Source organism: Sturnus vulgaris, chromosome 5, assembly GCF_052056855.1.
Source record: "Sturnus vulgaris isolate bStuVul1 chromosome 5, bStuVul1.hap1, whole genome shotgun sequence".
Taxonomy (NCBI): domain Eukaryota; kingdom Metazoa; phylum Chordata; class Aves; order Passeriformes; family Sturnidae; genus Sturnus; species Sturnus vulgaris.
The window spans coordinates 28,451,397-28,475,933 of record NC_142247.1 but is presented as its reverse complement, the minus strand read 5'-3'; the positions used below and the strand labels follow the sequence as shown (position 1 = coordinate 28,475,933).

Sequence of the window (24,537 nt, the reverse complement as noted above, 5' to 3'; positions counted from 1 at the left end):
GGAAAAAAAAAGCCCTGCTGATTTCACAGGGAAGTAGCCAAAGAGCCTGTTTGGAGGATGAAGTCAACTACATATGGTTCTATTTATTTGTTTGTTTTGGGGTGGGGAGAGGGAGTCAGTGGCAAATTCTCAGCCCTAACAACCAGCTCACAATAAAAGCTTATGAAGTCAAGAGTTCCTCAAGGAAAAGAAACACTCTTAAAGTTTGTGTTTATTACATAAATGCCAACATATTTGTAAGATTCCAAAACTCGGGCAGCATCCAGCTTGAATGATTAAAGAGTATTTCTCCTTGAGGATTTGAATCCAGCCCAGATAAACTGTAATCCAAAACTGTCTTTGGATAGCAGGTCAATACAATTTACACAAAACCCTCTCTCTGTGTACAGAGGTGACACAAAACAGGTACACTAGGCAGGCCATGTCCTAATGCACACTTAGACCTGTGCACCACAAACCAAACCCAGCTGCATGACCAAATGCATGACCAAAGCTTTCTGCATTTTCCTTTAGTGGGGGAAGAAAAATATCTCCCTAGGAAACAAAAATACCCTTTCTCTGTGCTTTACGAATGGGAATTGACATAGAAAAGGGCAGGAAATGAAGTAAGGTTGCTTTTTTCCTCATTTTCTGTATTATGACCACGATGCATACATACATTTCTACATTTAAATATATAACCACATACTAAACTCATATATAGCTGCATCTCATCCAAGCACTGGTCACTTGGGAAAACTTAGAAATTCAAGAATTCTGTGACTCTGATCCCACAACCATTACCAGTTGGGAGCTAACATACATTTCTTTTTTTCTTCATCCTAAAGCTTTGAATTATAATTTGCTCATTAGCCTAATAAATATCTCATCCTTGTGTGGCCCATAACAGCAGAAAGGGCAGTTATTATAGCAGTTCCCCACTGGAGCAAGGGAAGCTTGTCTGACCTCAGCATCCCTCAGCACCTTAAGCAAACATGGACCCAGTATAGCCACGATCCTCATGGAGCTTTCCTGCTAACCCAGACACAGGAAAGCAAGGGGTGTGACTCTTCTCTCTCCGGAGTGCACAGAGGCTTTTCTCCAGTCACAAGAGAAAAATCTCATCCCTAGGGGTTTTCTCCATCTGCTCTGGGTAAGAGAAAATTAACAGTCTGTGGCACAGGGGCATCATGTGCTGTAAAAAAGGTTCACTAGCTCAAGTGCTTTGGTTGTGCTGAACATTTCAGTTGTGACCAACATAATTTCCTGTCATTCCACTTTTCCCAAGTTGCCTCTACATCTGTCCTGAATCTATGTGAAATTCTTGTTTATACTTGGGTAAGAAAACTAAGAGATATTAACAGTTAACAGACTTTTATTTCTTTCTAAAAAGCTTCTCAATGAATACAAAAATTACCCCAAAATAATGAGTCTGGTTTGGGGACTTTTTTTGTTTCTTTTCTTTTTATTATTCCCCCGGGTTTTCGGTTGGGTTTTTTTTTTTGGGTTTTGGGTTTTTTGTGTTTTTGTTTGGTTTTTTTTCAAGAAAAGAAAGCTGATATTGTGATTTTGATTCTGTTGAAAACTCCTCTGGCCCATTCCCAAAACATATGCCTGATGAGCAGAACGATGACTCTCCCAAATGTACTAAATGGGGCAATTTTGGGACATCTTCCAAACTCTCCTTCCATCTGTCCATCTTTTGCCCAGCAATTCATCATCTCCCCCAAATCACTAAATCCACTGCATTCTTCAGCCCTGGCATTGACATTTGTCTCTGTCCCACATTAACCCAATCACATCCCACCTCTGAGTAACACCTTTGCTTTTCTTGGAGTTGTTTCACACACATGACACCAGTTAAATTCTCCAGTTTACCATTCCCAAAGCCAGGTGTCTCTGGGGCAGAATCCACTGCTGGCAAAAGGAAGAGGGACAATTCTATGCCACAGATCTTTGTTTTCTGCTGCAAAAACAGACATCAATCCAAAAATCAGAGGCATCAAGTTCTGCTTCTTCTACACCAGCTCACACGAGCTCTAATAGTCCACTTGTCCCGTTTCTCTTTCGGATTCCTTTATAAGCATGGCTGAACCCTCTAGCACCATTATCTGACCTAATCCAGCCCTGCTGAAATCCCATCATTTGCCTGCACAAAACATGGAAAGAACTAGCACTGATCTTAGACTCCAGACTACCAGTGGTCCCTGTAGACAAGAGAGTGAAGTACTAATATGCACATGCCCAGGAGAGGTGGCAGAAAGACTCTTCTGCCTGCAGCAGGTGAGAGACCTGCAGTTTTCCTGGGAATCGGCCTTTTTCCTTTAGCCTTCTGATTTACAGCGCAATCAATAGGTTTCTGCCCATTGCTGCCACCCCCTTTAGTTTCAGAATTGATGGGCGGCAGCGCTCCAGTGCTATTGTGCTGCGGACAAACTGTGAAATGCCACCGAGGCGAGCGCTCGGCTGAGTCACGCACAGTCAGCACAGCACCACGGGCCGGCAGGCTTGGAAGGCTCTGCACGGACCCGGCCGTGCCAAGGCATCCCGTTCCCGCCTGTCTGCAGCCCTTGCCAATGCCATTTCTTGCCCCGCAGAGGTTTTGACAGCAGAAATTATTCTTAGGTCTCTCTCCCTCTCGCACATGTATATACACACACACGCGCGGTTCATCGGATCACTTCTCAGCCTGCGATAGCCTTATCACACCCTCATAAAGCTGGGAAAGTACTATTAAATGGGGATAACAGGAGAGGGCAACGGCAGGAAGCAGACGAGTTAGCTAAATGAGCTGAAAACAAGTTGTCAGATAACACGTCAAGACAATCCAAGTCCTTACTTCTGCTGAGGGGGCAAAGAAGCCCCCCCTGCCTCTTTTCCCTCAGCACATTTCCCTGACTAGATCTGGCGGAAAACGTTGTCTTTACTTGGCTAGTTTACCACAGCATACTTGCAGCAGTAACAAGGAATGTGGGAGACAACTGCGTCCATTGCATTTGGTAACTGCTCTGATCTCTATCTACGTCAGCCTATCACAAAGCCATGCCCTTATGAACAACCTGACACCTGCAATGCAAATGCCGATATCGCTCCATCTCCGGGCCATAGATTTCAACTCCAAATGGTGAACAGCACCCAGTAAGTGCAAGCCTGTTTTCATTCAGGTTCTTCCATCTGCTTCCCTTCCCCCGGCTCAGTCAGAAGGGGTTCAAGCCTAATTCCTGCCTTCCTCATCAGACGCCCACAGCCAGAGCTTACAAAGGGAAGCCCTCCAGCACATCCTCTTCTGGAGGTGCAGAGAAGCTAAACAACGTCATCAGCAGAGGCAGGCATGGGTTTGAAGCGCAGCAAGTCGAGTCCTCATCCAGCACCCTCCCTCCAGTGGGATGGCCTATCTTCTCCCCTTTCCCTGAACTGCACATGTTCCAAATGGTACTGCAACCACAGCACTGCCAGAACCACTTAATACAAACCTGCAGCTTGAGAAACAACTATTTAGTGCATCATATCAACAAGTACCTGGTTCACAACTTGACACCAAATCCTGCCCTTTCACCTTCCAGCATCTTTTGAAGGCATTTTCCAGGAACAATTTACAGTAAAACGGCTTCCAAAGCCAAACAGATGTAAGAATGCCTTAATTACACTGCAGCAGGTGACACACCTTTTCAAAGCTTTAAGGAAACAAAACACAAACCAAAACAAGCTTCTCCTCCCACTCCTCAGAGAACGACATGAAGACACAGCAGGATCCCGGCTGCTGCTGAGAAAGCCAGTTTCCAAAGCCATTTCCCCACTTACCGTTTCTGGGTGTGACTGAGAAGCAGGACCCGTTTCATCAAAGACAGCCACGAAAAGGCCTCTCTGCTCATCACCCTATGTCATCAAGAGCAAAGGCTTTGCTCTAGCTCAGAGGCCAGCCTTTGTGCTGGCAGGCTAGGGGATATTCTGGGCAGCCGGACAACACCACATTCCTTTCCCAGTGAAACTTGTATTAAATGCTGTGTCTTAGACAGACACTAGTGTTTAAACTAACACTTTCCAAAAGAGAAAAAAACCCCCGCATTTAATCAATATTCCCAACTGGCTCAAGTGGTCATATCTACAATACAAGGAGACGGGAAACACTAAGAGAGGCAAAGAGTGAAAAGGGAGTGTTTTCAGATTAAATGAGACACATGAGAGAAAAATGACAAAATGGTCAGCAAGTGCCTTCCAAAGTCACACAGCTGTGCAGGAGCTTTTTGTACTAGAGCAGAGATTTCATAGCAGTCAGAAAATAAGCTGCTGTCTCCAAAGGAGCGCAAAGTATGGTGTGAAGAGAAAGTAAAGGAAAAGGGAAGCTCAAGCTGCTCGAGCAGTTGTAATGCTTTGACTGGAACCAGTAGATGATAAGCTATGAAACACATTAGCTGGATGTATGGGTTAAGTATGAACAGAGGGATCTCACATTTTCGTCTCCAGCGCCTGCAGTTCTGGCAGGAGACTCTCTGGATACTTGGACATAGAAGACAAGTAAAATTTCTTAGATGCAAGCACCATCCAGGAGGAGGTCTTGCCAAACTGCAGTCTCTGCAGGCACAGGACAGAAGCACATGGAGTCCTTTTACAGTCCAGAAGACAGACTGGCCAGTATCTTAATTCAATTAGACTTTTGCAAAGATAACAAAAATATCCACAGTGGTATCAGACACAAAATCAGTTATAAACTAGTGCACACCCTCACATTTCGAAATGTATGAAAGCCAACTGACAGAGACATAAAGAAGGAGCTTCTCTCTTAGGGTCATTGCTACAAATTACCCACACTGGAGTTCTTCACTTTCTGAGGACACCTGGTGTCAGCTCTGGCATCACAGCCAGCTCCAGCTGGATACTCAAGAAAAGGCATCAGACCAAATGGGTCAGTGGGTCCAAGAATGGGGCAGTGTCTCTGCCACTTTACCATGGGCATAAAGCAAACCACACAGCAACACAGGAACCATGACACCCCACACCAATGATGATGCATCCAGATGCCATAGTAAGAGGCTCGGAAGAACCAGTGACAGTAGACATTGTTTATTCAGCCAACATCTCATTCAATTTCATCCATCATTCATGTTTATCTTATGTAACCAAAAGAATGAAAAATCCAGTTCTGTAGTATTTGACATTGAAGTTTTTGCTACCCCACTGCATCAGCCTGCAACCTAGGTCTCAGATGCACAAGAGTCCTATGAGAAACAGGAATAACCTGCAAATATCAGGAAAGTAGATGCCCCTCCTCAATAAGGATTAAAGATCAAGAGTTCTCCGGGGCAGAAACGTGGCTTACAACAAAAACTATGGAGAGGGGTCTAAGAAGGAGGATTGAAATGTAAAACTACATTTAAAGTAAAGCTTTTCTAGGGAAAGATACTTCTGCTGTACAAAACCCAGCATGGCCTGAACGGCCCACCCATGGGGTCTGATCAACAAAAGTGCACGTTCCACTGCTGAGGGACAGGCCAGACAGGCAAAGGCAGGTGAAACAGAGGGCCTCTGTGACCTCCACTCTCCCAAGGCACAAGCTGGAAGTCATTGCTCCTAAAAGGTAATGAAAAATTGAGAAGTTAGAAGAGGGGGAAGATCAGATTCTATATTTGAGATTCTGGGAGCTGAAAGGGAATAAAAAGCTGTTTGGAGCCTAGCTCTGCAAAAAAACCCTATGTGCAGACATAGAAACAATGCTCATTTTACATTAGAAACCAGGAAACGAGGTGGAAGGAGAATGCAAGACAGCGCTGTGTTTCTGCATTAGGGTTTTTAAGTACACTGCAGGATTTCTGTCTCAGAGTACTCATTGAGTTACATCAGACTGTAATGGCCTGTTGATTTTGAGAGATTATGGCAGTGCTGCTGATGCAGGGGGAGAGGAGATGGAAGGAGAGAGAAGATGTGATGCATCAGCCAGCGTGCACACACATTTCAGATGATTACCCCTACACTCCTGTGCAAGAAAGACACGGCAGATTCACAGCAGGACCAGGGCCAGGAGCAGACTGTGCACGGGACCCTGTTAGCAACCAGAGCAGGCAGGTTTTTGCCCCTTTGGGGCGGCAGATGCCAAAAGCAACATTTCTGAAGGGGAGTCCCATCCAGAGCTAGCAGGACCAGAGCCACACAGCGTGGCATGGCTAGCATAATGGAGGAGGTCAATCCTGTGTTCAAGGTGTGCAATGTGTTCCTGAGATGGATTCAATCTCACTCTGCCAGGCTGACAACTTTGCTTGCCTGCCTATTTCTCTCTCCTGTATTTCACAGAAAGATGGTATCCCTTCTTTTTCCTTTCTTTGCTCCCGGGCACAAGCAATCAAGAACAAAGGATGAAAGAAAAATGCAGGGGGAGATGGGGGGGGAGTGAGGCGGGGGAGGGACATTTGAGAGTTAGGGAGCAATCTTTAGCAGAGAGAAGATAATTTAAAAAAAAAAAGCAAAAAGGAGATGCAGAGGCTTGGAAAAAAAAAACCCTACAGTATGCAAATGAGGCAGAACAAAATCAGAGCTGGGAAAAAAAATAAAATCACACTAAACCAATCCATGTCTCCATAAGCTCTCCATCTCTCAGACAAGGGGATGCCATTGGGGTGAGGGGTTCTCAAACCCTTCTGCCACTCTCCACCTCCAGCTGACACCCATGGCTCACTACAGGTAGGCAATCCGCCCTCTGGGGCATAGCAAAGGAAGGGAAGAGAGAAGAGTAAGGCAATTCTGGAGCAGTGAAAATCCTTGTTTTCTCTCCGAGGTAGGAAGCTGTGGGGCAAACAGAACCAGCCAGGTGCTTCTAACACGATGTCTGTCAAACAATCTGATTTCAAGCTTCACTGGAGGAGTCCCTCAGCAGCTGCTTTAATCTACTGCAGCACTTTTCCCCCACAGCAGGCTGCATTCCCCTTGTGCCTCCTCCATTCTTCCACCAGGACAGAGGTCCCATAGGAGCAGACACCTCCACCTCAGCTGGCAGCAGGTTGCCTCACAGACTGAACCACCTCAGGCCATGCCACAAGCTAAGGAGGATCAGGCTTGAACTGGAGCTTTCCAAAGGGCATCCAGCTGCACCAGGAAAAGCAGGATTTTGCTCCTGCAGATAACATACTATTCTTGATGCAGAGCCCTCACACTACTCTTAGGTGGGCGTCAGCGAAGATGGCTTCTTCCCCCCAGACCATGGAGTAAATAACTCATCCATCAGCTTGTTCATTAGCGACACCGTAGCTGGTGGTGTGTTACGACACACCATAGTGCAGTTACCCTTCTACTCATCATCATTTATTTCTTCTCTTTCCAAGGTATGGCAAAACATCAGTGCATGCTCCTCAGCTGGGAACAGTGAGAGCTGTGAAAGGGAACTAGGAAGCAGCAGGATTCCTGGCTTTTAGACAAAGTCTGGGGCTGACTCACCTGAAATACCACTTTTTAGCACCAGGAGTGCTCTCCTTTCATGTAAACAGCAGCTCCTTTGCTCCAGCTTTCTGTTCTCCTTCCTGTCCACGTTTCTATTTGAACCATTATTTGTTTGTCCAGTTTTGCCTGTGACCACCTGAAGCTAGGGACAGTAGGCTATGGGTTGGTCCTAACAAATTTTTTTTTTTTAAATCTATCAATATCAGAAATACTGTATTACTTTTACTTATTACCAAGAAGCATCACTTAACTTAGTAAATACTAACAGCCTAGAAGCAGAAGTCGTGGTTGTGTTGCAAAGGCCAGTTAAAAAGCAATTTCAAGAAGCTGACAAATTCCACACCAAAGGTGCCTAAGCTCTGGTGGCACGTGTGAAAGCTGTGCCTTGCACCATATTTTATGAAAGACTGTGGATATCAAGGTAAAGAAAACACGGGAAGCTATGCTGGTATTGAGGGCAGGCAGATGTCTAAGGGGAAAACAGCAAGAGAATAAAAATACAGCAGTGAAAGGACAGGGAGAAGAGAACAGCAAGTTTTAGCAGAGATTTCTGCCCTGCAGATTGGTAACTCCAATCACCTGCAAAGGTCACTCGCCCCTCCAGAAACCGGAGTGGCTGCAGGCACCGGCTGTATTTCCCAGGAGCTCCCTTGCTCCCAAGTGTGACTTCCCCACCCCAGAGACCCACAGGGAGGCAGAGTGAGAAGATATATGATGTCTCAGTTCACATCTTAGCCAGGTCTGTGTCCCCATCAGTAAGAACTGCCACCACAACTGACACTAATTGGTTCTCTTGTCATACTGCAGAGGTGGCACAGACCACATGGGCACAGACAGGAGGCCTCCTCTCCCTAGTCCCCTCAGGTCACTGCTAGGTACCCTGGTAGAAGAGTGTGCATGCATAGCTGGTGTTGCCACGATGTGTGATGCCTGCTCAGTGAAAAAAGAGCATCACTATCTGGAGCTGTTGAGCCTGCGTCACTCACTGCAAGAAATGGGGGGGGGGGGGGAAGACAACTACCAGCTTAAACCAGATTTTACTGGTAGGAGCATCACCAGAATCCAGGCTCTGAGGGACTTTACAAGGGATCCTGAAACATGACCAGCTGCAGTTGCAGCCTCCATATCCTCTGTCAGCCTGGAAAAACAACAATTAGCACACGTGTGCATTAGTGCATGCATGTGTTTGCACGAGCCCGCGGTGCAAACATACACAATAAACAGTACGAGGAAGAGATTGTTGTTTGAAGCTCAAAGAAGCTATTTGTAAAAATCTGTGTGCAACTGAGAATAAAAAAAAGGCAAAAAATTACTTTCATCTTTCCGTGAGGCAGAGGGGGCAGGGTATTAAGCACACACACCCCTCCAAGCAATGCCCAGGAAGAATTATGCTGCTCGTGATAAATGCACTTTTCTGGTTCTGTGAAAAATCTGACATAATGAAAGTACCTTGAATGCAATTACTGGCACTTGTTTAGCATGGCAGGGCATTGCACTGCCACTGGGCTCGCTCCTCTCTGCTCCCAATTAGCATGCCAAGTACTCCAGCCACACACATGGGCTCACAGGTCAGGGATTGGCGCGGAGGAGCAGCAAACAGCTACCTGCCCACCAATGAGGGAGCGAGCGATGTGCTGGAAAGCTCCAGCTTCCTTCATTTTACATCCTCCCATCCCTATCATACTCTTTTCCTCCACTCCTCCAGGGTCTCTGGAGGCAGTGATAAAAACCGCAAGCTCTCCCCCTCCTCTCTCAGCTGGTCTCATTCACGGCTCATGGCAGACCCGGTTTCCTCTGGGGACTCACTAATGAAGACGGCCAACGTTAATCTCTTTCCCCCTCCCTGACGGGTCGATTTATAGTTCCACGGAGAGTCCTGGATTGCAGCCAGAGGGCTTGACACATTCTTCTTGTTCCAAGACGAAAGGGGAGGGGGGGAAGAGACAGGCTTGCGCGCACACACACACTGAAGAAACACACACACATTTGTGATTTGGATTCAGCTGGAAGATGCAGCTGGAAAACCTGTTTACCTGTTCCGAAACGGCAGCTGAAAGGAACAGTAGCCAACAGAGCCTTTGTATATATGTGTACACTCCAAACATCTTTGTGTTTCCATAGCACCTCTTCCAGCCCAAAGACCCCAAACCACAGGGATCACTCCCTCATCACCAGGATGAAATAAAGCATCAGTTGTATGCCAGCAGCATTACCCGTGAGTCATTAGGAGAGGAAGCAAATGATAACTTCTTCAGGATAAACGGCAGCGGGAGGGAAAGGGGAAATTTTAGACAGGCAGAAAGTAATGAACTGGAATTTGGCCAGGACACTGAGGTTACTGTCCCTTCATCTCATGAGAAGTGTGGTGGGATCTTTAACAATCGATTGATCAAGACCTCGGCTCTACCTCTCATCCGTAAGAGTTTCCAGTATCCCTTGCAGCTTCTTGAAGAGCAATGCTGGTGCACGGGCTTAGCTGTGGCTCAGAGAGAAGTGCACCCCTCTGGTACCCCCACCTGCTTTTCTACAGCACTGCAAGGCATTGCCTGTACTGGAACTCCTCAGACCTGTCACTCCCACAGCTGCACCTCCAAATGAATAGAAGGACTCGGGTATTTTTTTTTACAGCTGAGCTATGAGGGAGCATCCCTTCCCTTCCCCATGTGGCAGTCTCTGCTGGAGCCTTGCTGGAACCCCCAGCTCGGTACTATTTGTTCAGCTCAGCTCCCCGTGCACACAGCGGACTGGCCCGCGCTGACAGCACAGCTCTGCTAATAGGGTCAGTCAGTGAGCTACTGCTGCAGAGCCGCAGGGGAGCACAAAACACTGCCTTTATTCCTGTAAGACCTATACATTACGTCCTCGCCCCCACCCCTCGGGAACCAAGTGGTGGATTTAAAAGGAGCACTGTCAACTCATTTAGGCCCATTATTTTGCACTAGAAGAAATGGCCTTTACAAAGCTCAATGGAAGCACACTCTCATTCCATCTTTAAGTAATCTTGAAGGTTTCAATTGCAGGGCTGTAAACCACAATGCAAAAAAGCACAGACAAATAGATCAGATATGAGACTGCCCAGACACAGAGTTCCCCTTGCCAAGCTGACTGCAGAGCAAAAATAGAAATGAACACTGCACATAATTATAGTATTTTACGTTTCCACTGCACTTTCCATCCTGAACGACCCCCAAATGCACACATGTGCATGTGTGCGCATATAGAGAAGTAGGACATTGGGAAAATTCAGTTGTGCAAAAAACCAAGAAATCGTAGTCCAGTGGTAACAGCTTGTACTGAACCAAAGCCTTCATTAACACAAATACACACACACAAGCTCATAGAAAATAATCATAATGTGAAACAAGACTAAGCCAAACCACAGCAATCTGTAGATCAGCAGCTCCAGCACTTCTGCTGCTGCTCAGCGTTTCCCCCAAAACAGTAGATTAGAAACTGATCTTTTACTAGCTCTCGCCCTCTTGTTTCCCAGCGAAGCCCAAGGTGCCAATTCCACTTTGCTACCACAGGGCAGGGGCAGCTCTGCAGCTGTCAATCCACAGTCTTCCCTTCTCTTGCTCTCGAGTGCTCTGCAGTCTGTAAGCAGGCACATCCCTCAGCCCTGTGGGCTGCAACAGCCCCATTTTGCAGACAGCAGAACATCTGAACAGGGGAACCACAGCCAGGGACAGTGCCCAAACCACAGTGCTCCTCTTTCCCTCCTGACAAAAGAGCTCATACCAGGAACAAAGGTCTGTTCTCTACTTTGTGCCACCCAAGATGCTCTGAGCAAGGATGAAAAGAGCCAGGAAAGAACACTGGAAGATAAGAAGGAGCAGAGACCTGATGCTCTAGCAGAAACCTTCAACTTTCTCAGGAGGCTAAGAGGCAGGGGAGAGAAGAGCAGGTGCTAGCTCACACCTCAGCCTGGGATGCTGGGTCACTCCTTCCTCCTTCCTGTGTGTCTGTGGCTCGTCTTCCACATATTAAATATCTCACAGTAGTTTTAAACTCCCATCTGAGCACACATGCGTTCCAATGCTGGTATGTGGCCAAGCACATGAAGAATGGGGGTAGGAAGTACAAGAGGAGACAGAGAAGGAAGCAGCTCTGAAGCACTACAAAAATTAACTAATAGGTCAGAATCAGGGGAGGAAACAGTCTCAGCTTATGAAATGATATAACAGCTGGCTTGAGAAAGCTGAGTTGGTTTATTTTTTTCATGAAAAACAGGAATCACACCAACAAAACAACATAATCAAGTGTAGTACACAACTACTTGCTCCGGGAAGAGCCTTAGCCCTTACACTAGCATGAGGCCAATATCTGCCTTTGATGCCCCTCAGAAGAATCTGTTCACTCAGCAGCATGCTGCAGTCATGTCTAAAGCTCAGTGAATGCCTGGCCCATGCCCCTCTTAGCAGATATTCTGGGGAAGAAAGGTATTTTGTCAGGGACACTGCAACAATACCCTCCCCTATACTTAAGGAAACAGCCATGGGATTGCCATCACCCAGAGAGGACTCCAGGTTTTAATAAGGTCACATCTGAAAGAGCCCCACCTAATAAGCTGCATGGAAGTCAATTTATTGACCTCAGCACACGAAGTTGTGGTTGCAGGGTGTGTAAGTAATTCATACCTGATGCTCAAGGCCATTCCCTCTAGCTAAAAATGGAAGACCAACGTGATTTTTAAAATTTAATTTCATTTAGTAATCCAGTGCTTTATTCAGGAATGCAAGGAAGAACCTGGTTAAAACAGGATTTTCATTGTGACAATGTCGTTTCAACAACAAATAGCTGGCTGCTCAGTTCCCGTAGCAGGAGACAGCAGGTGCTCAGCTGGCTGATTTAGCAGCAGCCACAACTGCCACCAGGAGCTGCTGGGTGCAGTTCACAGGCTGCAATTCCCACTTCCCCCGACGAAGATTCCCAAAGAGGGGGAAGGGCTGAGGAAGCGAGAGGAAAGGCAAGGGGAGAGCTTAGGGTGAAATGTTATTGAATTAATGAACAAACCTCACTGCCACTTACCTGGGACATCCTCACTGGGCTGACGGGCACCTACGTCAGCTGCCTTCCCCCAGCCTTGTGTGCACACCTTCCAGCATAAGGGAATTAAAATTAAACTCCTTTCACCCCTCCTTCCCCCTCAGGAAATAACACTCTCGCTTTTCACACGCATGAAATAGGAGCAAGATACTCCGTGATCTTCTGAGACCGTCCCCAATGGCCTCATTTTATGGAAACCAGAGTCCTCAATAAACAACTACAAAGCAGAAAGAGCATGTTGTACAGCCTTGTGCCTAAAGAAAATCAGGGCTATGGAAACACATCTTAGAAGAGGGTATGGTACAGCTAGAGACCTGTGGCAGAGATTGTTAGAGACGACCTTACAATAATCTTTAAAATTAAAAATAGGCATGTGCATGTGATTTGGATTTTGTTGCAGCTTGGTGATTGTATTTTTTAAAACATACAACATAAAAGTGTCAAGACAAAAATTCTGGCCATTTCCTTTACCTCACTCATCTTGACCATTCAGCAATGAAATTTTTTTCTAGACTGAAAGACTATAAGAATCAGTGGGCCAAGAAAATTGTATCTCCTGAACAGTGAGAAACTAAAAGCTGTGTTGTTAAAAGGGAATGGGCTTTTACTCAGCTCACAACAAGTTCTGGATGGTCTTCACTTGATTTTGCTACTGTCTATAACAAGACTTGTATTTATTGAGTTGTTTTAAGCTGCAGAAAGGCAAAATTCTCTTACCTACAATTAAAGTATTAGAGCTCACAGAAACATCCATTATACCTCAGTAGCAGTTCACTAAGCCTCCAAAAAATTAAAACACAAAGCACACATTACTCTTAATTGCAGCCTTAGGTATATCAGGCTTGATGACAGCACCATTTTTTAAATCCGTTGTGATGGGGTGAATGGGGGAGATAAACTAGTACAAGCCTAGTTTAGAAAAACATCTCCTTTGGGTCATCTGTAAAACTAATCTAGACCTAACACTAAAAAGCACGCTCAAGGAGAGAAACAAAATTCTTCCACTTTTTTTATAAGCATACTATCAGTGGAAGAGGTTTGAGTGAAAATAATATATGAGTGTACTAGCCGAATGTTATTGTTGGCTACTCAAGTAAAGTAGGACCTCAACAACCCAGAATTTACAGGGCTGGGAGCCTGGTGGGTCCCTGGTTTTATTTCGTGCCAATTCGCATTCACTCATGCTCCTAGGTAAGTGATGATGCCGTCAGCAACTTCAGCCCACCTGGAAAAGTGGGTTAAGAAAGCAGTGGACACTCACCAAAAGCTAGGTCTTGCGTGCAGAGGTGCACACAGAGGAGGCAAGCTGAAGCACTTTAAGCAGATGGGTAAAATGACATAAAATGCCCGTATGGACAGATTTATACAGAATGCAAATGTATCCCTGATTTGCCTGCTTTACTACTAAACCCATTTTTACTAAATCAGCTGAAAGTTAATTTCAATCTAAATAAGGGTATGGTCAGATCAGCCAAGCAAGTGGGTCAGGGCAGACTAACAAGTTGTTGTCCTTTCAGACAGATATCAGTAACTCACCATATGTGCTTCTAGTCTTCTGCAACACAAAGAAACTTACAGTATCCTCAGACAAATCTCCCACAAACTGTTTTTGTGAGACTCAAAAATCAGAGGGGCCAGTTTGGCTGAGAGTCAGCAATCTGGTACATTGGCAGGGGCAGGCTACAAAGGATATCCCAAGAGTTGCCAGTCTGGCACTATTTCTTGGCTCCAAAATTAAATCGACATCAAATTCTTAATTTTCCCCCAAAAATAGAGCTTTGACCCTGTAGGGATGCTGCCTTGGGAACACCCAGAGAAGGTGCCACCAAGAAGAGGCATATCTTCTGTGGGACGTTTTCCAGCCACACAGAAACAGGAAGCCAGGCAAGAGCTGTTGCCAATTCACACACGCTACTCCAGGACTGGGCAGTGACTCAAGAAAATTGCTTCGTGACATCCTCCCAGCAGTGACCCCTGCACCTGCCCCGAGAGATGCTAGCGTGCCCTCATGGCTTTGACAAGAGATGCCTCACATGCATTGGCTTCCTCACTTGGAGAAGTGCCCGCCAAGCCATTGGGGTTGGACACCGGGTGGACAGATCTCCTGTAAGTGGACATTGAGAGATGAGCTTGTCACTGAATACAGGGGAAATACAGAACTGGCACAGTAGCTGTTTCTTGAGGAACAAGTTGCTGGCAGCAGGGAAAACCCTAGTTTGGTGTCTACCTGATTTTCAGTCCTTCCTGCCCTAGGGTTACATCACCCTTGACTGGGTTTTTGTAAGAATGAGAACACAAGGACAGAGAGAGATGTCACTGCTCCCCCAACCCTCCTGCACCAGGAGTCGGCTGGGTGTGGACTCAATCCATCGTACCTGACCACACCAAAACCCTTCCAGCCAGCCTGCCAACATGTCACAGCATCATTCTCTCCTGGCAGTTCCATCTAATCAGCACACACAGAGTGCCAGGGTTCCTCGCTGTTTGCTCTCTCTCCCTCTCACCAGGGCTATGCAGCATTAATGTTTCACTGGCAGCTCTCGCTCTCCTCACAGCCCCATCAAGCACATCTCTGCTCTGACCTACTGCCCCAGGCTCCTGGCTCCTGACCCCCAGAACCCACAGCTGCCCCAGCCTGGCTGCCCCTCAATCCCAGCAGTGCTGTGCATGCCTTTGGAACAGGAAAGCAGCAAAACCCCTCATCACCCCGGGCAGCCGGCTCGGACCACCAGCCTCATCCTGCCTGCAGCTTAACTGGCATATTAAGGCTGGCAGGGGAAAATGCCCAGCACCCGCCCTGCACCCCCGCCAGCCCCCTCCCTTTTCCAGCTTGCCACCATAGCATAAACCCTTTTGTTTCTCAAAAATATTTCTCTGCAGAAATACAGCAATTATTTCAGAAAAATCTCTCCCCTCACCACTGGTAGAAATACCACAGTCTGAGACAGTAGCTCTCTTGATGATTGCAGACAGTGGAATATTCCAGAAAAAAGGGAAGATTTGGGGAGGGGGAGGGGAGGAGGTATCTGGGATCCAATCTTTCTCTTCCTGCCAATCCCCTCCATCTCTAGCAGATTTCATTTTTATCAACAGGATTTCTGTGAAATTTTTACTCAATCCTCCCTCTCTCCCATTTCAACTCCCAGCTAAGCTCAAAGGTACACAAGAATAATGTGCTGCCACCCGTTTCTCACAGGCTGGACAAATAAGTCCTCAGCTAGCCACATGGAAGCCATTAAAAATATATTAACATACCCAGCAGGGTCTGTCACTTTTTCTTTTCCTCCTCCTCCCCCCCTTCTTCTTAAACACAGAGAAGGAAGAAATCTTGCCACAGTAACAAGAGGTTTTCATCAAGTCTCATTACCTCAAGCACAGCCGCGCACCACAGCCCCCACAGAGAACAGCCTTCGGTTCCCGCTGTCATTAAAGGAACAAAGATCTTAAACAAAAATTAAACCCTGGACAGCATGAAGTTGGGAGCACGTGAACGGATCAGGCAGGGAAGGGGATGAGAAAGCCAAGGGGAAGAGCAGGAGCAGAGCCACCATACAGGGCTCCACTCTAGCAGCTCGGGAGGGATGGGGCAGGTTAAATGTGCCCCACAGAGAAGGACAGAAGGAAGCATTTTCCACGTTTTGAGCCAGCATCAAGGTATGCTGGATTTCCCACACTTAGTGACACAGCAACATCCTGGAACATTAATAAGGCTCAGGGTGAAACCAGACCAGCAATCATGATAAAAAAGCACAATGCTTTGTCTCAATCGATGATGTTCCATGAAAGGAGGATTTTGCACACTTTGACACATGTCCATTTTTACTCCAGGGGGTCCTCATCCCTTCCAAACACTATCGTGTCCCATGCATCCTGGAGCGGCTGCACAGCACATCTTAACCTGCAGCAGCTGCTCTAAGCCTGAAGCAGGTGGCCGCTGGTGTTTAATAGCTCAGGAGGAGGGTTTGAAGGGCGGAGGCAACAACTCTACATTTAAACAAGGGATTTCTAGACCAGGGAGTTGTTAGTCAAAGGGCTATCAAGTCAAAGTGCTCTTAAACTGTAGTTTTTGAAGTATTTCTTTGAGCAAATCGCTGGGTTAAGCAGCTTTCCTCTCCACCTTGGCTACTTTAATCCAGATCAATTCCCTGATCCAGTTCAATGTGCAGCAGCACGTTCAGCTGCACTGGCACAGCTGAACAAGTAGCTCAGAAGCAGCAGCAGGAGCTGCTGGAAACAACCATCATAAAACGACACCCTTGGATTCAACAAGCATGACACTTAGTCCCAGGGGAGCAAGACACTGCATGCAAACCCCATGAAAACAAAGGGAAGAGGGATACTTCATACATGGTTAACAGGGAAGAAATGAGCTGAGTCAAAGATGACACAAACTAACCAAAAATCCGGTGACAATTGTGACCATGTTTTATGCACCTCTAGACAAGATAAAAGTTTTATTTCTGCCATGGGAATGGAGAAAAGCAAAAAGCTTTCCCTTGTGAATTGGGCAGTACAGTCAGGAAAGGCAGAGCTTGCAGAAGAACCAAGAACGGCAAAGCATCAATGAAAGGTGGACAAAGACCTCTGAGGATCCAGGAGGATAGAAACCCACAGCCGGTGAGGAGTAAGAGCTGTGTGGGGATACCAGAGAAATAACTCACTGGCAGAGCAGTGAGGAGCAGAAGGGAGCCAGGATATAAGGTGGAGGATACAGAGGCAGGATAAGGATATAGAGATCCATGGCGGGCACAGAGGAGGAGATCAGGAAAAACAGTAAGAAAGCTACTTCACATCTCTGATGTCACAACCATTCTGGTTGTGAATAGTTTAAGTGTTATTGTCCAAACAGTTCATAGACCCAGTGGTTCTGGAGTAATTACATCCAATCTTTTAAAAGACATCACATAACAAGGTCTACCAAAATTATAGGAGCAGGTAGGAGAGTACTGACTGTACTAGAAACTGACTAGGAAATAGTGTCAATTTCATAATGATACGATGCAAGTCAAAAATACATTTGCCTCTGCAGCACAGAAACATGCTCTACTCATCTCACCTTGGAAAGGGAATGCAAGAAAGTGAGGAGGTTCAGCAACAAAGTGAAGAGATGTGAAAAGTATCAAATGATTTCATGAAGTCCACATGTGCAAAATAACAGCAATGTGCTGCAGAGTGAAATCTTCCAGTGCCTGTATACTGTAGTGCATACCAGGGCTGTGACACTGGGTGCATGCTGCTCTCCCCAGGAAACCTGTCCATCTGCTCACAGCCAGCCACCACAACCTGGCCTAACTGCCACCAGCCTTGGGAGAGTCACTCCTTGAGGAGCTCGCAAGGCAAACTCTTCACTCACACCTGCCAAATCGGATACACTGCATACAGAATCTACATTGCTGAGCCTCATGGTTGGTATTTCCACAGCCTCACAGACGAACAGCTTGGCTGGCTTGCTCTTCCTTGCTGCTTCAACATAGACAGCTCAAACCCTGTCATGTAAAAGAAATCAAAAACCCTGCTTTAAACTGATTGCAGGAATATACTGGAGTCCTACCCATACTTTTGGATTTGATAGCAATGCAATTAGGTCATGGGATAGCTCTGCTCTAATAGCTTCCTTGGACTTGGCTCTATCCAAGATAGAGACACACACAAATGCTGCTTCAGTGTTATTTCCTTACTTGCCAGCAGCCTGGACTCTTGAAAATGGACTCAGATGAAGAGTCCATCTCAGATCACAAGTCAGGCCCTTCATGTGGGCTCCCAGATCTCAACTTCTGCAACAGCCTCCAATAGCAGGGCTAGGGACGGTGGAGCCTGAGCCAAAGTACAGCTGACTACAGCTGAAACAGGCGTACAATCAATGTCAGAGGGAAAGGAGGATAGGCTCTAGGCAGCACGTGCAAGGAAGGCACTGGTATTGATGCGGGCTAAGGTCATCCTAGGGACCAGCAGTCTGACACCTATGGTTAAAGCCCAGTCAAGAAATGTTTACTGACAGAAAAGTCTATTAGGCTGTGAAACAGGCTCCCACAGGAAGTGGAAGAATCCTCAACCCATTTCTCTGTAAGGAGTGATGGACAGTTCTAGGGAATCAAGCCCTAAAACTGGTGAGATTGCCTGATAGGAAAAGTCTCATAAGATGCCTCGGGAGTAACACAAACTTAAAAATTTCCTCTGCCCCTCCTGGAAAACATCTCCTCTCCAATCTTGCCAAGACTGCTGCTTGCAAGGCAGCACCATGGACTAGATCACTGTAGCCTGGGTCATTTCTTGTATTTGGAGGAATGAGGCGTCTAACCCACATCAGGTAATTAATGTATGTTACAGCACAGTCCTACAAATGGCTGCACATCCAAAACCAATGGGATGATGGTGGCACAGGACAGGAATGAGAGGTGAGAAAATAGGAATTTCTTAGGCCATGCTACAGGCATCTTTATATAACTCTGTGTGCATGAATTAACGAAAGGCAGTGGAGAGTGCAACTAGGACTAGGGTGTTTACTAAACAGTGATTGAATATAGTCAGACTTGTGTAATAAGATACGGTCTAGCATATACAGAGATTATCTTAATTTACAGCAGACAATATCTCTGTTGATAACATATATATACAGTATCAAGTAAGTTTCTGACACACTAGACCAGCACTAACTTAAGTGTTTGAGGTCTGAAAGACTTTCTCAGTTCATACTTTATTTAACATTTAATTGCACTCCTTACATACTTCCTTTTTTCTATTTTTTTGAGTGCGAAAAGATCAGCTTGGTTTTGAACTGTGAAGATCGATAGGAATGCTTACTTTGCCATATTTTAAGCTAGCAGATGCCTATCTCCTACTTAGTTTGGGTTTTTGTTGTAGTTGTTGTTGTGGTTTTTGACGGTTTTGTTTGGTTTTTTTTTTTTTGTTTGGGGATGTGGGGAAAAAAGGTGTTAAGGGTTCAAAAATTAATGTTTCACAAAGTCCAAAATGTCTCAACTCAAGTGTAACACACTTCCCCTCTCTCACAACACTGGTTGCAGAAGCTACCTACGGCTGACACCACTCATGAAGCTCCATATGGTTCTGCTTCTCGTCACTTTTCCTCAGCCTAACAAACTTTGGCACTGCTCAGATTTTCCTGGTCCTGAGGAAATAGGAGAGATTCCAGCAATTCCAGTTTCTCCTTCCCTTGCTTTTACAAAGTTCCCATGGTGCCATCTGTGAAAAACCTATTGTAATGGCAAAGCATGAAGGCAAACTTGTCTGAACACCATTGGCAGGGTAGAGTTTTTCATACTGCATTCAATATTGGTAACACTTACATTGCATTAGAGTTGAAGGACTTCAGTAACATCAGGGCACCTCAAGCTCAGCACAACTTACACATACAACAACAAATGTCTGTGCCTGACTAACAGGCTAGCAAAGTTTTTTAAGGTAGAAAGGTTTCAAAACAGATCATCACTTTAAAGCACCCATGAGTTGACAACAGTTTGTACAATTATCACGAACCACTCAAAAAAAAGCTTCCAGTACACCTGGGAAGTGACCATGTACACAGTAAGTGCCCTGTATGCACCATAACTCAGCAAGTGCTTTTTGCAGCTCCCCTCTACACTCAGTCACGAAGGATATAGATCATTACAGCCTCCAGCTATAGAGCTTTAGCTCAGAGAGTAGCAGCTCACACTTTTAGCTCTGGAGATCCCCAGTTCAATCTGCTGTGTGTCAGCCAAGAGGGCAGCTGTCATATAATTACAGCCACAACTTTGCATGTGAAAAAGTAGGGAGAGCGAACAGAGATCTTATTATAGAATTCTAGTTGCAACCTGCTGAACAGCTCCCTATTTAAAGTAACTTCTTGTAAAGAGAAAGGAGAGGGGGCCAAAAAAAAAAAAAAAAAAAAGGGAAAAGAGGAAAGAGACTCTTCCAACTCAGCTTCCCAATTCCCTCTGTTTTGCAGAACAAACCAGTGCTGCTTTGCAGTCTTTTGTTACAAATACATATGTACACTAGATGAAGCACACAAGTGCAAAGACAGGAGTAAGGCTCCTGGCTTATCAGTCCAAAAAAGAGAAAAAGGAAAAGAAAATTCTCGTTGCTGCAACTGAGGCATCTGAATCCAACAAGGCATCATAGTTTCTTCCTGAACTATAATCATCCTGCAGTAGTCAACCCGCTTAGTTATGCAATTTAAGTATTAAGATTTAAGATAAAATCTTAAGTAAGTTACATCCTGTTTTCTTCAAGCTGTACAGACAAGTTCTTAGGAAGGTTTAACAGAACAGAAAATCCATGAAAAGAGTATGTTTGAAATACAAAGGTACAAAGCATGGTGAAAAATTCACTCTCAAATTTAAAGTTCTTTTAGTGAGCACAACATAAAACAACAAGACCAAGTCATTCATCTTTCTGCAGATCCTTCTGCACACAGTCATTTTTGAGCCAAACTTTATTCTGAGCCAAGACCGTCAAAAACTAAATTTGAAACAATATAATCCAGTTTTAAAGAATCATCAGTTTTCCCCAAAAAACAAATCTAGAAATCTATTTCAAGCTTAAGATACAGATTCCTTGCAGAACATTCTTTTCTCCTTGACAGTTCCATCCATCCATCCATCCATCCATCCATCCATCCATCCATCCATCCATCCATCCATCCATCCATCCATCCCCCCCAGTAGTACAAAACCTGTGGGTGTCCCACTGCCTGAGGTTAATCAACTATTTTGGACCACGAGTAACAAATGGGAGCTAACTCTCCAACTTCCTGCAAACTACTTACCTGCTTGTGAATACCACTTAAGTGGACCAATCTGACCCACACTGTTCAGTACCTCCCTGCAAAAATACAGGCTTGCTGAAATACCTCAACTAGTTCATGCATTCTACACCACTGGCCCTCCAAAGCTCCCTGAAACACACTGCCATGCTTCCAAGAAGGTTTGAAGAAGTACCTGGTCTCCAGACAAGCTAGAATGTGTTCAGGTAATTGCTGATGCCAAGTACAAACATGCAACAGTAAACTCCAGAATTCAGCAACACTTTGTATTTAAACCAGTTGAGTTCTTTGGTGACATCTTCTCATCAGCTTTGCTTCCAAAAACCCATTTTCATTTGGCTCAATCTTCAGCTTCTCCCTTCAAGCAAGACCTACTCAGGAAACACACAAACTAGCTGACCATCTCCCTCCCTTTAGAAGAGAGTAAGGGAGAGAATCAAGGACACGAAGCCCAGTTTTGAAGAAAGTTACAGGCAGCTTCAGCAGCACAGATGCATTTGGGGTTGATTATGGACATGCAGCAAAACTCTGGCTGGGCTCATCCCACAGGAGGAACCCATAAAAAATTCACCTTCCACTCACTTCCTGCAACCAAGGAAAGCTCACAAACATCTGAGCCACACTTGTCCAACAAAAGCAGTATAAGCTTATGCAGAGATGACTGAAATGAAACACAGTTATGCTATTTTCTGGTATTACTTCTGTGAATTCAGCACTGCTAAAAGGTTCCAGACAGACATGCTCTGAAGATCCAAATCCTCTGCCTACCTTGAGAACACATGCAGAGGAAGAGCAGCAAAACTTATATATACTTTTCTCATCTCTTCCAGCCTGCCAAGGCTGAAATGACTGACAAAGGTCCAAAATGAGGAACATACATAAATTATTAACATTGCATTAGTAGTCTCACTGTTGCTGTAACAGACTAAAGACTTAGCAGAGGCAGGCTCTGCAGGGAAATACTACTTTACTTCAAAATCACTCATTCAGGAAACTTACAGAGGAGAAAAGAATCATTCTGAAGCACACTCTGTCAAACACCTCAGCTTTAAGACCCTTCATTTTTAAAGCAAAAGCAATTTTAGCAAGAACAGGAAGTTGATGTGAAGCATAAGAAGCTTCAGATTTCAAGTGAGCAACACTGGAGCAGCATTACTTCCGGACACAAATCCCAACACACAGATCTTCTCATGCCTGACCTGGAAAGTCCATCCCACTTCTGAGAGCCAGGTAAGTGTTCTGTTTCTGCAGCCTCTGTGCTGGAACAGCCAAGTGGCATACCAGTGAGAAGATAATGGGGAACCATGCTCTACCAATTGGAAGGGAGCCAAAAAGCACTTCAGTTTGTTTCTTGGATTGCAACCTGTGCTTTACAGCCATGCAAGGTTCCAGATTCACATTCCCACCAAGCTTTTATTTCATTCCAGGTCTCATGCAGTACCTGCTGCCACAGGCAGTACACACAGAGACACAGGTTCCTACTGACATATTCACCTCCTCTCCTCTATTGCAAGAGAAGCAATTTATGCAGGGGTATTAGTCTGTTTTATATTAATTTCAAGAACTAGGACAAATGATGTGAACTTTGACATTTCCGAAAAAAAGTTAAATTATTTTCATCTTTCTAAACAATCAGAATAGATTTACTTTTCATTTAAAACACTACATTTCCCTCCCAAAATTTCTGAAGTAGTTACTGAAATGTTTTCTTTACCAAATCCTGCTAAGCCTCAACATTATTAATAACATTTTGAAGATAAAGAGGCACAACTTTGCTCCATACCAACAACAACAAAAAAAAGTCAAGTTTTCACACAATGAAGCAATTAATTTTTAAACTAGTACTTTCTATTTAAAGTTCTCATATTTAAAAAACCAAAAAAGTTTCCAGTAACTCTAGACACTGATGGGGACAAAGAAAAAACAGACCCTACCCCCAGCTGGATGGCATTCCTCTCTTTGGGTGCAATGTGGTAACATTTGATTGACGTATCTGATCCATTCCAAAACTCCAGGCGTTGTTTTAATCATCAATGGGTAGAATCCTATTAATTTTCAGGGGAAAAAAAAGAAAAACAGAAAAACAGAGTAGAATATGGATACATGACACAAAGCACCCCACATTTGTCTAGCAGATCCAGCCAATTTAGCTAGATCCAGAATAATCAACAGATTCAACAATCATTCAGAGTTAAACACAGAAATTCACATCTAGCAGCATAGGCCCCATTTTCCCTTTCTTCCTCTTTCTGTCATCTCAGTTCAACCCAGTGTTTCAACACAACCTGGAACATTAGTCCCATACCAAAGGAAATGAAATAGGAAGAAGGAAAGGAGTGGGAAGAGATAAACCAGGGTAAATAGGGATAGCATGAAAAGTCCATTGGCATGCAACCAAGAGCCTGCACAGGGCCTTGCTACAGCAGAAAACAGAAGATCAAGCACGTACAAGGAGACAGCGGGAGAACAGATGTGAGAAGAAGGTTCAAGTGTCCCTGGGCTCAGGGGGTAAGAAATGGCAGCAGAGCACAGCAGTGAGCCCCAGCACACTCACTGAGCTCAGCCTTCAGCAGCAGCACCAGGTGACCTGCTGGCTTGGTGTCTGCCATGATAGGCATAGTATATCAATACTGATATTGTATGGTACGAGCAACGTCGTGTGAACCTTCCACATCAACTAAGGCTTCCCAGTCTGCCCGTAAATTTATTTGGCTATCAGCCAAACCCAGATCCACCAATACTAACCACTTTTGCTCTGAAATAAGCCTCCACTTACAGTCTTGCAACAAACAGTCACTGCTGTTTCATTTCAGCACTGATGAGAACCGCAAGCCCCAAGGACCCACAAACATAAGAGGCGGCACAATTCTAAAGGAATTTACCCATTCCAGAAGCGGCCAGAAGGTAAGCATCTGACCCTTCCAACTGGCCAGCCAACACATCTGACAAGCCCACATCCCATTCAATCCAACATGGATTCTGGTACCTCCCCACTAGAAGTGGAAACCTGGCTGAATGATCAGCACGACATCAGGAAAATACTCCTGGTCTAGCTGGCCTTTGGGAACACGAGCTGCACAAAAGTCCTTGGACACTCTGCTGTTCCTTGGTAGGTCTTTATATTTGTTCTGTATTCCCAAGTCTAAGGAGGATTACCAGCACAGAAGTGCTGGGTGAGGAATAGTAGGAAAGGCAAGAACAAGCTGCTGTACTGCAAAAGGAAGAAAGCAGCAGATTGAAGATGGGATTTTAGTAGGAAAACTCGTTGCTAGAGTGTAGAGCAGAATCTGGGGGGAACAGGAGGCGGCTGGTCACAGAAAAGA

The 24,537-nt window shown here is 45.2% G+C and overlaps 1 protein-coding gene across 1 annotated transcript in view; it reads right to left on the bottom strand.

The window, feature by feature from the left end:
* Positions 1 to 24,537, bottom strand: part of TCF20 (transcription factor 20) — a 131,430-nt gene that overhangs the window by 96,574 nt on the left and 10,319 nt on the right. Inside the window, exon 2 of the mRNA XM_088165230.1 lies at positions 23,149 to 23,259. The gene's annotated coding sequence lies outside the window, so the exon portion shown is untranslated. The remainder of the gene's footprint in view (positions 1 to 23,148; positions 23,260 to 24,537) is intronic.